This window comes from Heterodontus francisci, chromosome 30 (assembly GCF_036365525.1).
Source record: "Heterodontus francisci isolate sHetFra1 chromosome 30, sHetFra1.hap1, whole genome shotgun sequence".
NCBI classification, from domain to species: domain Eukaryota; kingdom Metazoa; phylum Chordata; class Chondrichthyes; order Heterodontiformes; family Heterodontidae; genus Heterodontus; species Heterodontus francisci.
Window position 1 is genome coordinate 7,940,471 of NC_090400.1, and position 10,393 is coordinate 7,950,863.

Sequence of the window (10,393 nt, forward strand, 5' to 3'; positions counted from 1 at the left end):
TACCACCGTGCTAAATGAGATAGATTTTGAACAGATCTAGGAACGCAAAACTGGGCATCCACGAGGCACTGTGGGCCATCAGCAGTAGCAGAATTGTATTCAACCACAATCTGTAACCACACGGCCTGGCATATCCCCCACTCTACCATTACCATCAAGCCAGGGGACCAACCCTGGTTCAATGAAGAGTGCAGGCGGGCATGCCAGGAACAACACTAGTCATACCTAAAAACGCCTGGTGAAGCTACAACACAGGATTATTTGCATGCCAAACAGCGGAATCAGCATGCAATGGACAGGGCTACGTGATCCCACAACCAACAAATCAGATCTAAGCTCTGCAGCCCTGCCACATCCAGTCGTGAATACTGGTGAACAACTAAACATCTAACAGGAAGAGGAGGCTCCACAAATATCCCCATCCTCAATGATGGGGGAGCCCAGCACATCAGTGCAAAAGACAAGGCTGAAGCATTTGCATCCATCTTCAGCCAAGTGCTGAGTGGATGATCCATCTTGGCCTCCTGCCCAGTATTTCAATTGCCAGTCTTCAGCCAATCTGATTCACTCCATGTGCTATCAGAAACGGCTTGCAGGCACTGGACACTGCAAAGGCCCTGACAACATTCCGGCAATAGTACTGAAGACTTGTGCTCCAGAACTAGCTGCGCCCCTAGCCAAGCTGTTCCAGTACAGCTACAATACTGGCATTTACCCAGCAATGTGGAAAATTGCCCAAGTATGTCCTGTACACAAAAAGGAGGAGAAATCGAACCTGCCAGTTATCGCCCTATCAGACTACTCTCAATCATCAGTAAAGTGATGGAAGGTGTCATCAACAGTGCTATCAAGCAGCACTTGCTTAGCAATAACCTGCTCAGTGATGCTCAGTTTGGGTTCCGCCAGGGCCACTCAGCTCCTGACCTCATTACAGTCATGTCCAAACATGGACAAAAGAGCTGAACTCAAAAGGTGAGGCGAGAGTGACTGCCCTCGACATCAAGGCAGCATTTGACCAAGTATGGCATCAAGGAGCCCGAGCAAAACTGGAGTCAATGGGAATCGGGGGAAAGCTCTCCACTGGTTGGGAGTCGTGCCCAGCACAAGGCAAGATGGTTTTGGTTGTTGGAGGTCAATCGTCTTAGTCCCAGGACATTGCTGCAGGAGTTCCTCAGGGTAGTGTCCTGAGCCCAACGATCTTCAGCTGCTTTATCAATGACCTTCCCTCCATCATAAGGTTAGAAGTGGGGATGTTCGCTGATGATTGCACAATGTTCAGCACCATTTGCGACTCCTCAGATACTGAAGGCTCATGTGCAGCAAGACCTGGACAACTTCCAGGCTTGGGCTGATAAGTGGCAAATAACATTCACACCACACAAGTGGCAGGCAATGACCATTTCAAACAAGAAAGAATCTAACCATCTCCCGTTTATGTTCAATGGCATTACCATCGCTGAATCCCACACTATCAACATTTGGGGGCTACCATTGATCAGAATCTGAACTGGACAGGCCACATAAATAGTGCAGCTACAAGAGCAGGTCAGAGGCTGGGAATTCTACAGTGAGTAACTCATCTCCTGACTCCCCAAAGCCTGTCCTCCATCTACAAAGCACATGTCAGGAGTGTGATGGAATACTCTACATTTGCCTGGATAGGTACAGCTCCAAAAACACTCAAGAAGCTCAACACCATCCAGGACAAAGCAGCTCACTTGATTGGCACCCCATCTACCGCTTTCAACATTCACTCCCTTCACCACCGATGCACAGTGGCAGCAGTGTGTGCCATCTACAAGATGAACTGCAGCAACGCACCAAGGCTCCTTAGACAGCACCTTCCAAACCCACACCCTCTACCACGTAGAAGGACAAGAGTAGCAGGTGCACGGGAACACCACCACTTGCTAGTTCCCCTCCAAACCACATACCATCCTGACTTGGAACAAAATCGCCGTTCCTTCACTGTCACTGGAACTCCCTTCCTAATGCTTACACCCCAAGGATTCCCGCAGTTCAAGAAGGCAGCTCACCACCACCTTCTCAAGGACAATTAGGGATGGGCAATAACTACTGGCCTCAACAGCGATGCCCACATCCCATGAACGAATCAAAAAAAAAACTCAGATCCCACAGCAGAACCTCCAGGTAAGAGTGAGAGACCTGGAGAGTAGCCTTCCCAGTGCTCCTCTCCATTGCTATGATTGCTCTAGCCTCAGGTATCCATGACCTGTTCAATCTTTCTGAACCATGTCGGGGTCCCTTTAGTTAAAAATCGTTACTTTGACAGATTCAGCACGTCATCCCACCCACCCTCCCTGGTGGGTCAGGAAAGCCAGAAGCAGGATTCTAATGGGGTGGCTCAGTTAATGTGCCTGCTTCTTTGACAAGCGGATTCCAAACCCACTAGCAGCCTCCCTTCCCTGCTGCATGCTGGTCAGTTGCATTGAAACGTTGCCCCACAACATCCACCCCTGTTCACACTCATTGGCTGACACAGTGGTGTCAATAATAATTTCCTAACAAATAGCGTGATCAGCACATAGAAACCAGCTCCATGTCTTTCTGAGTTAGTGGCTAATGAACAATCGGTCTCCAGTCACCCAGGATAAAGGTCAGAAAAATCAGTCATGGTTGCCTCTGCTGATTGCTATCCCCCTGTTGGAAAATGTGTGCGTTTGTAACTGTTGTTGAGGACAAAGTGTATCTGGCCAACAGGGAAAAATAATGGCTTCAAACCTCTTGCAAGATGGTGTCCACCAACATCTTCGGGTGCGTCGAAGGGTTGAGCTGGAACTGTGTTTTGTCCCACAGGGCTAGCATTAATTTTTTGTTGTTCTGCAGGTGATTCTCGTCACAGATAGTTCCTTGCGAACACTTGGGAACTTGGTTTGAAACTTAACAGCACTTGTGCTGTTTTTTGTAACGAAGAAATGCTTATTAAAGACATCAGTCTCACAATCTGACCTCATGCAGAATTTCCACTCACTTTAAAATATAACATGGACAAAGTACAATTGGAATAACTCCATCTACATTCCTCATGCTAGTATAGTACTAATCAGTGTAATAGTTAGTGAGGGCAAGTGAGGCTTCGAAGTCATGTCATCAAGGAAATAGCAGAGTCAGGAATAATACCTGATCAGGGTATTTGTTTACTGCAACGATCCATCTTCAGACAGTGTTCATTGTATAAGATGATCCAACATGGGATTTGTAATCATAAAGTTAAAATAATTGCAACTACCTCCAAAACACTCAGTATTAATGTTCTTTCATTAGCTGACCCTTCAGTTGGTGGTGGATTGAATTTTTCTGGTGACAAGAATAAAAAGAATGAGGATTAATCACTCTGAAATTTCAGGGAGGTGAAGACACCCTTAAGTTTACTCGATGATTATCGAATGGGGCGAATTGACCTGTTGCAACCATTTAAGCATCACCGTCTTTAGGAGCTTTCGAAGCATTGTGTTAGTCTAGCTTGCAATGCAACATCAATAGCCCATGAATAACTCACCCTGCAAATATGGGGCACAGTCTCAATCATCCAACCTATAACTTAATATTGCATTAATCTGGTTCTCGACACACTCCATATAAAAAGAAAGAGTTGCATTTATATAGCACCTTTCATGACCATTGGCTTCTCAAAGTGCTTTACAACCAATGATGCACTTTTTTAAAGACTAATCACTGTTGTAATGCAGGAAAAAGTCATGGAATCATATAATTATACAATAGTACAGCACAGAAGGGAGCCATTCGGGCCACTAGGTCCGTGCTGGCTCTTTCAAAGAGCAATCCAGTTTGTCCCTGCTCTTTAAGAGAAACCCTTCAGGACTCCATTCTAATCTAGTGTTGAGAATTGTTACTGTAGATCTTTCTCCATACTAGTATTAATCCTAACATTTTGTCGGTGTTGGTTCTTGCACATTCTTATGTAGCTGGGAGCACAGCCACCCCACCCACCCATGGCTGCTCTGTCAAGAGATCTAATTCATGTGTTCGTATGTCCGTATGTAAATGCCAAATAATAACCAGGTAGGACAAGAAGAAGCCCAGCCATCTCCCCCAACATTCAATAACACCACCGAGTGTCTCACCATCAACACTTTGAGGTCACCAGCAGTGGATTAACTTTTTTTTTTCCCAGCAGCATAATAACTGGACCAGCCTTATCAACATCATGGCTACAACAGCAGGCAGAGACTGAGAATCCTGTGGCAAGTGGCTCACTTCCTGACCCCTTCAAATTCTAATCTATCTTCAACAAGGCTCAAGCACGGAGCACAAATGTGCACATGACTTAAATGTCCAATAGAGCGATGCAAAATTTAATTAAAAGGGAAGCAGCAAAGTTCATTGTAAAATATAGTCTTAGAAAACGAAAATCATTTAAAGAGAAAAACATGCATTGGAGCATACATAAAGGAAAACCAGTGGATGTGGTCTATTTGGATTTTCAGAAGGCTTTTGATAAGGTCCCATGCAGGTTAGTAAACAAAATTAGAGCACATGGGATTGGGGGTAATATACTGCTATGGACTGAGAATTGGTTAACAGACAGAAAACAGAGAGTAGGAATAAACGGGTCATTCTCAGGATGACAGGCTGTTGCTAGTGGGATACCACAAGGAGCAGTGCTGGGGCCAGAGCTGTTCACAATCTATATAAATCATTTGGATGTGGGGATCAAATGTAATATTTCCAAATTTGCTGATGACACAAAACTAAGTGGGAATGTGAGTTGTGAGGAGGATGCAAGGAGGCTTCAAGGGGATTTAGACAGGCTAAGTGAATGGGCAAGAACATGGCAGATGTAATATAATGTGAATAAGTGTGAAGTGATCTACTTTGATAGAGTATTTCCTAAATGGTGAGAGTTTGGGAAGTTTTGATGTCCAAAGGGACCTGGGCATCCTTGTTCATGAGTCACTAAAACTAGTATGCAGGTGCAGCAAGCAATTAAGAAAGCAAATGGTATGTTGGCCTTCATTGCAAGGAGATTTGAGTACAGGAGTAAAGAAGTCTTGCTGCAATTGTATGGAGCCTTGGTGAAGGCTATGGGCCCTGACAATATTCCGGCAATAGTACTGAAGACCTGTTCTCCAGAACTTGCCGCACCCTGAGCCAAGCTGTTCCAGTACAGCTACAACATTGGCATCTACCCCGCAATGTGAAAAATTGCCCAGGTATGTCCTGTACACAAAAGGTAGGACAGGTCCAACCCGGCCAATTACCGCCCCATCAGCCTACTCTCAATCATCAGTAAAGTGATGGAAGGTGTCATCAACAGCGCCATCAAGCGGCACTTGCTTAGCAATAACCTGCTCAGTGATGCTCAGTTTGGGTTCCGCCAGCGCCACTCAGCTCCTGACCTCATTACAGCCTTCGTTCAAACATGGACAAAAGAGCTGAACTCAAGAGGTGAGGTGAGAGTGACTGCCCTTGACATCAAGGCAGCATTTGACCGAGTATGGCATCAAGGAGCCCTAGCAAAACTGGAGTCAATGGGAATCAGGGGGAAAACCCTCCACTGGCTGGAGTCATACCGAGCGCAAAGGAAGATGGTTGTATTTGTTGGAGGTCTATCATCTGAGCTCCAGGACATCACTGCAGGAGTTCCTCAGGGTAGTGTCCTAGGCCCAACCATCTTCAGCTGCTTCATCAATGACCTTCCTTCAATCCTAAGGTCAGAAGTGGGGATGTTCGCTGATGATTGCACAATGTTCAGCACCATTCGCGACTCCTCAGATACTGAAGCAGTCCGTGTAGAAATGCAGCAAGACCTGGACAATATCCAGGTTTGGGCAGATAAGTGGCAAATAATATTCACGCCACACAAGTGCCAGGCAATGACCACCTCCAACAAGAGAGAATCTAACCATCTCCCCTTGACATTCAACAGCATTACCATCGCTGAATCCCCCACTATCAACATCCTAGGGGCTACCATTGACGAGAAACTGAACTGAAGTAGCCATATAAATACCGTGGCTACAAGAGCAGGTCAGAGGCTAGGAATTCTGAGGCGAGTAACTCACCTCCTGACTCCCCAAAGCCTGTCCACCATCTACAAGGCACAAGTCAGGAGTGTGATGGAATACTCACCACTTGCCTGGATGGGTGCAGCTCCAACAACACTCAAGAAGCTCGACACCATCCAGGACAAAGCAGCCCGCTTGATTGGCACCCCATCTACAAACATTCACTCCCTCCACCACCGATGCACAGTGGCAGCAGTGTGTACCATCTACAAGATGCACTGCAGCAATGCACCAAGGCTCTTTCGACAGCACCTTCCAAACCCGCGACCTCTCCCAACTAGAAGGACAAGGGCAGCAAATACATGTAAACACCGCCACCTGCAAGTTCCCCTCCAAGTCACACACCATCCTGACTTGGAACTATATCGCTGTTCCTTCACTGTCACTGGGTCAAAATCCTGGAACTCCCTTCCTAACAGCACTGTGGGTGTACCTACCCCACATGGACTGCAGCGGTTCAAGAAGGCAGCTCATCACCACCTTCTCAAGGGCAACTAGGGATGGGCAATAAATGCTGGCCTGACCAGCGTCGCCTACATCCCATGAATGAATTTTGAAAAAACTTCCTCTTTATCACTTTTTAGCCCATCCACTGTCTCAACTACCTCCTCTTTCCTACTACTTTAGCAGTATCTTCTTCCTTGGTAAAGACAGATGCAAAGTACTCATTTAATACCTCCATACGTAAATCTCTTTTTGGTGCCTAATTAACCCCACCACTCCTTTTACCACCTGTTACAACCAGGTGAGAAAGGGGTCCAGGGCTCCCTCTCAGCCTTCATCAGGTCTTACCGTAACAGGGTTTAATTTTGAACAAACTTTTGTTTTAGCTCCCTGTTAGTGAATCCTTGTTCACTATCTTCCAATTATAAGGCAAAGAAACTTGCCAAACAGATTTTCTTAGGTTTAAAGAAAAAAGGTTGAACTTTATTAAACTTAAACTCTAATTCGGTTAACGTTTATGGATGCGCCCACACTAGCATGCATACATGATACATACATACAGATAGAGATAGAAAAGAACAGAAGAAATAAAGTGGAAAAGTTTGAGGCAATATCTTAAGATGGTTTTGGTTACTGTTTATTTAGAGATACAGCACTGAAACAGGCCCTTTGAGTCTGTGCTGAAAATCAACCACCCATTTATGCTAATCCTACATTAATCCCATATTCTTACCACATCCCCACTGTCCCTCAATTTCCCTACCACCTACGTATACTAGGGGCAATTTACAATGGCCAAATTACCTATCAACCTGCAAGTCTTTGGCTGTGGGAGGAAACCACAGCACCCAACAGAGACCCATGTGGTCACAGGGAGAACTTGCAAACTCCACACAGACAATACCCAGAATCGAACCCAGGTCGCTGGAGCTGTGAGGCTGCGGTGCTAACCACTGTGCCACTCTGTGTTCTTCAAGCTTGCTGTAAAGTCCTTGATTGCAGGTAGCTCTTGCTTTTCATTAGGTCCCAGTATTCTTCTTAAACCTTGTTCAATGTAGGAGACTTTTCTCTCTTGGGGTTCATGTGTCTTCAGTGGATTCAGAGGCTTGTGAGAAAGAGAAGGGAGCAGACAGGAGAGGGCTTCTCACTCCAGGAGCAAACAGTCTTTCTGAGTTCAAAAACTCTGTGGCTAGTTCAAAAAACCCTGGACCAGCCAGTTAGTCATGTGACCAGCTGATTAAACCAGTCCTGGCTTTTGTGGATTGAATCACCTTAGCAGTCTCTGGAATGCTCTCCCTCACACCTTCAATGTCTGGTGATCAAAATCCATTGTGGGTTGAATGTGCTCCACAAGCACTGTCTGTTAGTATGCAAATGTTGTTCAGCTAAGTGTCTGGCAACCCTTGTAGTAGGCCTGCTCTTCTTCCCAGCAACAGTTGAAAATCAATGTTCATATGACAAAATTAATATGCCTCATTCTTGGCAGGTGGGGGCCTGCATGACAGACCCTTTTACTCTTTATATGCAGTCGACAGGGTAGATGTTGAAAGGCTGTTTCCCCCTGCTGGAGACTCTAGAGCTAGGTGTCATAGTCTCAAGGTAAGGGGGTTGGCTATTTAAGACTGAGATGAGGAGAAGTTTCTTCACCCTGAGTTTGTGAATCTTTGTAATTTTCTGCCCCAGAGGGTTATGGATGCTCAGTCATTGAGTATATTCAAGGCTGAGATTGAGAGATTTTTGCACTCAAAGGGAATCAAGGGATATGGAGATTGGGTGAGAAAGTGGAAATGAGGTGAAAAATCAGCCATGATCGTATTAAATGGTGGAGGAGGCTCAAGGGATTGTATGGCCTACTCCTGCTCTTATTTCTTATATTCTTATGTTCTTAGGCAGACAGAGACTTGGTTTAATGTCTCATCTCTGACACTGCTGCACTCCCTCAGTACTACACTGAAGTGGCATCCTAGGTGATCAAAGCTTGGGCTAAGGCTTGAACCCACAACCCTCTCAAGGGTGAAGCCACTGAGTCAAGCTGATAGTAGGACCTTGAAATCTGATGGCAGCATGGCTGTTTCCCGGGGAAAATTGTGCCTAAGCATCCAATATAAGAGGAGGAGATCGCTGTTATCAGGCTGCAGGAAGTGCTCCACCCACGGCATTAGTAAAGGCAGAAAAAGAGGCTGCAGGGCCCACTCTTGAAACAGGCACGAGGCACATTTCAGATGGAAATAGTTGTGGGTTGGGGGGTGGGGCGGTTGCAGTGGTGATGTTCGAACACCCTGAGGACTGTTTGCAAAATTGGACTGCCCTGAATACAACTGATACCAGGATCACTGAAGACCGCTACAAGAAAGGTAGGTTTTTATCGAAGACTTAACCTGAATACTCCTGCTCCTCCCAGCTTCACCACAGTGCCAAAGATAATTGCTAGCCACCACTCAACATGTCGCTCCTGATCACCTCCTCCCTCCTTCCCTGTCGCAGGACCTATCTGAGGGCCTCCTTCTGTGACGCAGCAACCAGATTTTGAAATCCACTTCACCGCTGAGCTGCTGTGGACACCTATTAGGTCCGTGCCGCTCTCTAGACTTGTGTACATGAGGCCAGAGGCCCAATATCAGTTGCACCTGAGGCCCAGTTGCTTCGGAGCAGGCATTGTTCCCTATATCTAGTTTGTGCTGTTACCTGTTATTTTGAGTTATTCCAATTTCCATGCTCAATATTACATTTCTCTACCAACTGACCAAGTGAGCATCTCACCCCCAGGCTTCAAGATCAATGTTGCTCTCAAACCAATGAGCAGGAGATGAGCAAGTGTTTCTTTGTTCCTCTAACCCATACACTGTAAGGGTTTTTTTTATTTGTTCATGGGATGTGGGCGTTGCTAGCAAGGTCAGCATTTATTATCCATCCCTAATTGCCCATGAGAAGGTGGTGATGAGCTGCCTTCTTGAATCATTGCAGTCCATGTCTTCAGGACTACAGCCAGACTGTTGTTTGGGTCATAAAATATAAACACAGGAAATGCTGGAACCACTCAGCAGGTCTGGCAGCATCTGTGGAAAGAGAAGCAGAGTTAACGTTTCGGGTCAGTGACCCTTCTTCGGTTGTTTGGGTCCGTAGCCTTTGTTGTATCCAGTGCAGTCAGCCATTTCTCAATTTCACATGGTGTGAATCAAATTGGCTGATGACTGGCATCTGTGATGGTGGAGATCTCAGGAGGAGGCTGAGATGGCTCATCCACTCGGTACTTGCGGCTGATGATGGTTGGTGTTATTATTATTGTTTTCATCTTGTCACACTCTTCCCTTGGACCTTGGAGAACAGTGTGAAGTAGTGGAAGGATTCACAGGCTGGTTAACTGTCTGACCGACGGACACAATCTGAACACTCATTCAGTGACCATCTTTATACCAGCCAATAGGGTGATTAGGCCTATATGGCACCAGGATTTTGTAAAATGAGGTTGTTGGGGGAACCAACACCCATTGATGTGAGTATCCCACTGGATCTCAACCCAGAATTCAAGGCCAGAGCTCTGGGATCTACTCACCAGGACCAAGTGGAGCAGGGATTAAACCCAGCACCTTCACATTCAGAGGCAGAATACTACCACTAGGCCAAAGGCTCATTCCTACACTGGAGGGGGGCATGTGACCTTCCCGCAATGCGATGAGATCACATGGCAAACTATGGATGCGGACTACAGTCACCAAGGCACAACTTCTTGAAGTGCTGATGCTTAAGCCATTGGCTGATGCATCAATTCCCCTCCCAGGTGGCTGATGGTGCAGTAAGCCCCTGTGTCTTAGTTACTGAAGGCTGCTACATTCTGATGTGCCTCAAACAAATCAAATTAAAACAGAAACTAAAAAAACTTTGGAATTCAGTACAGTATC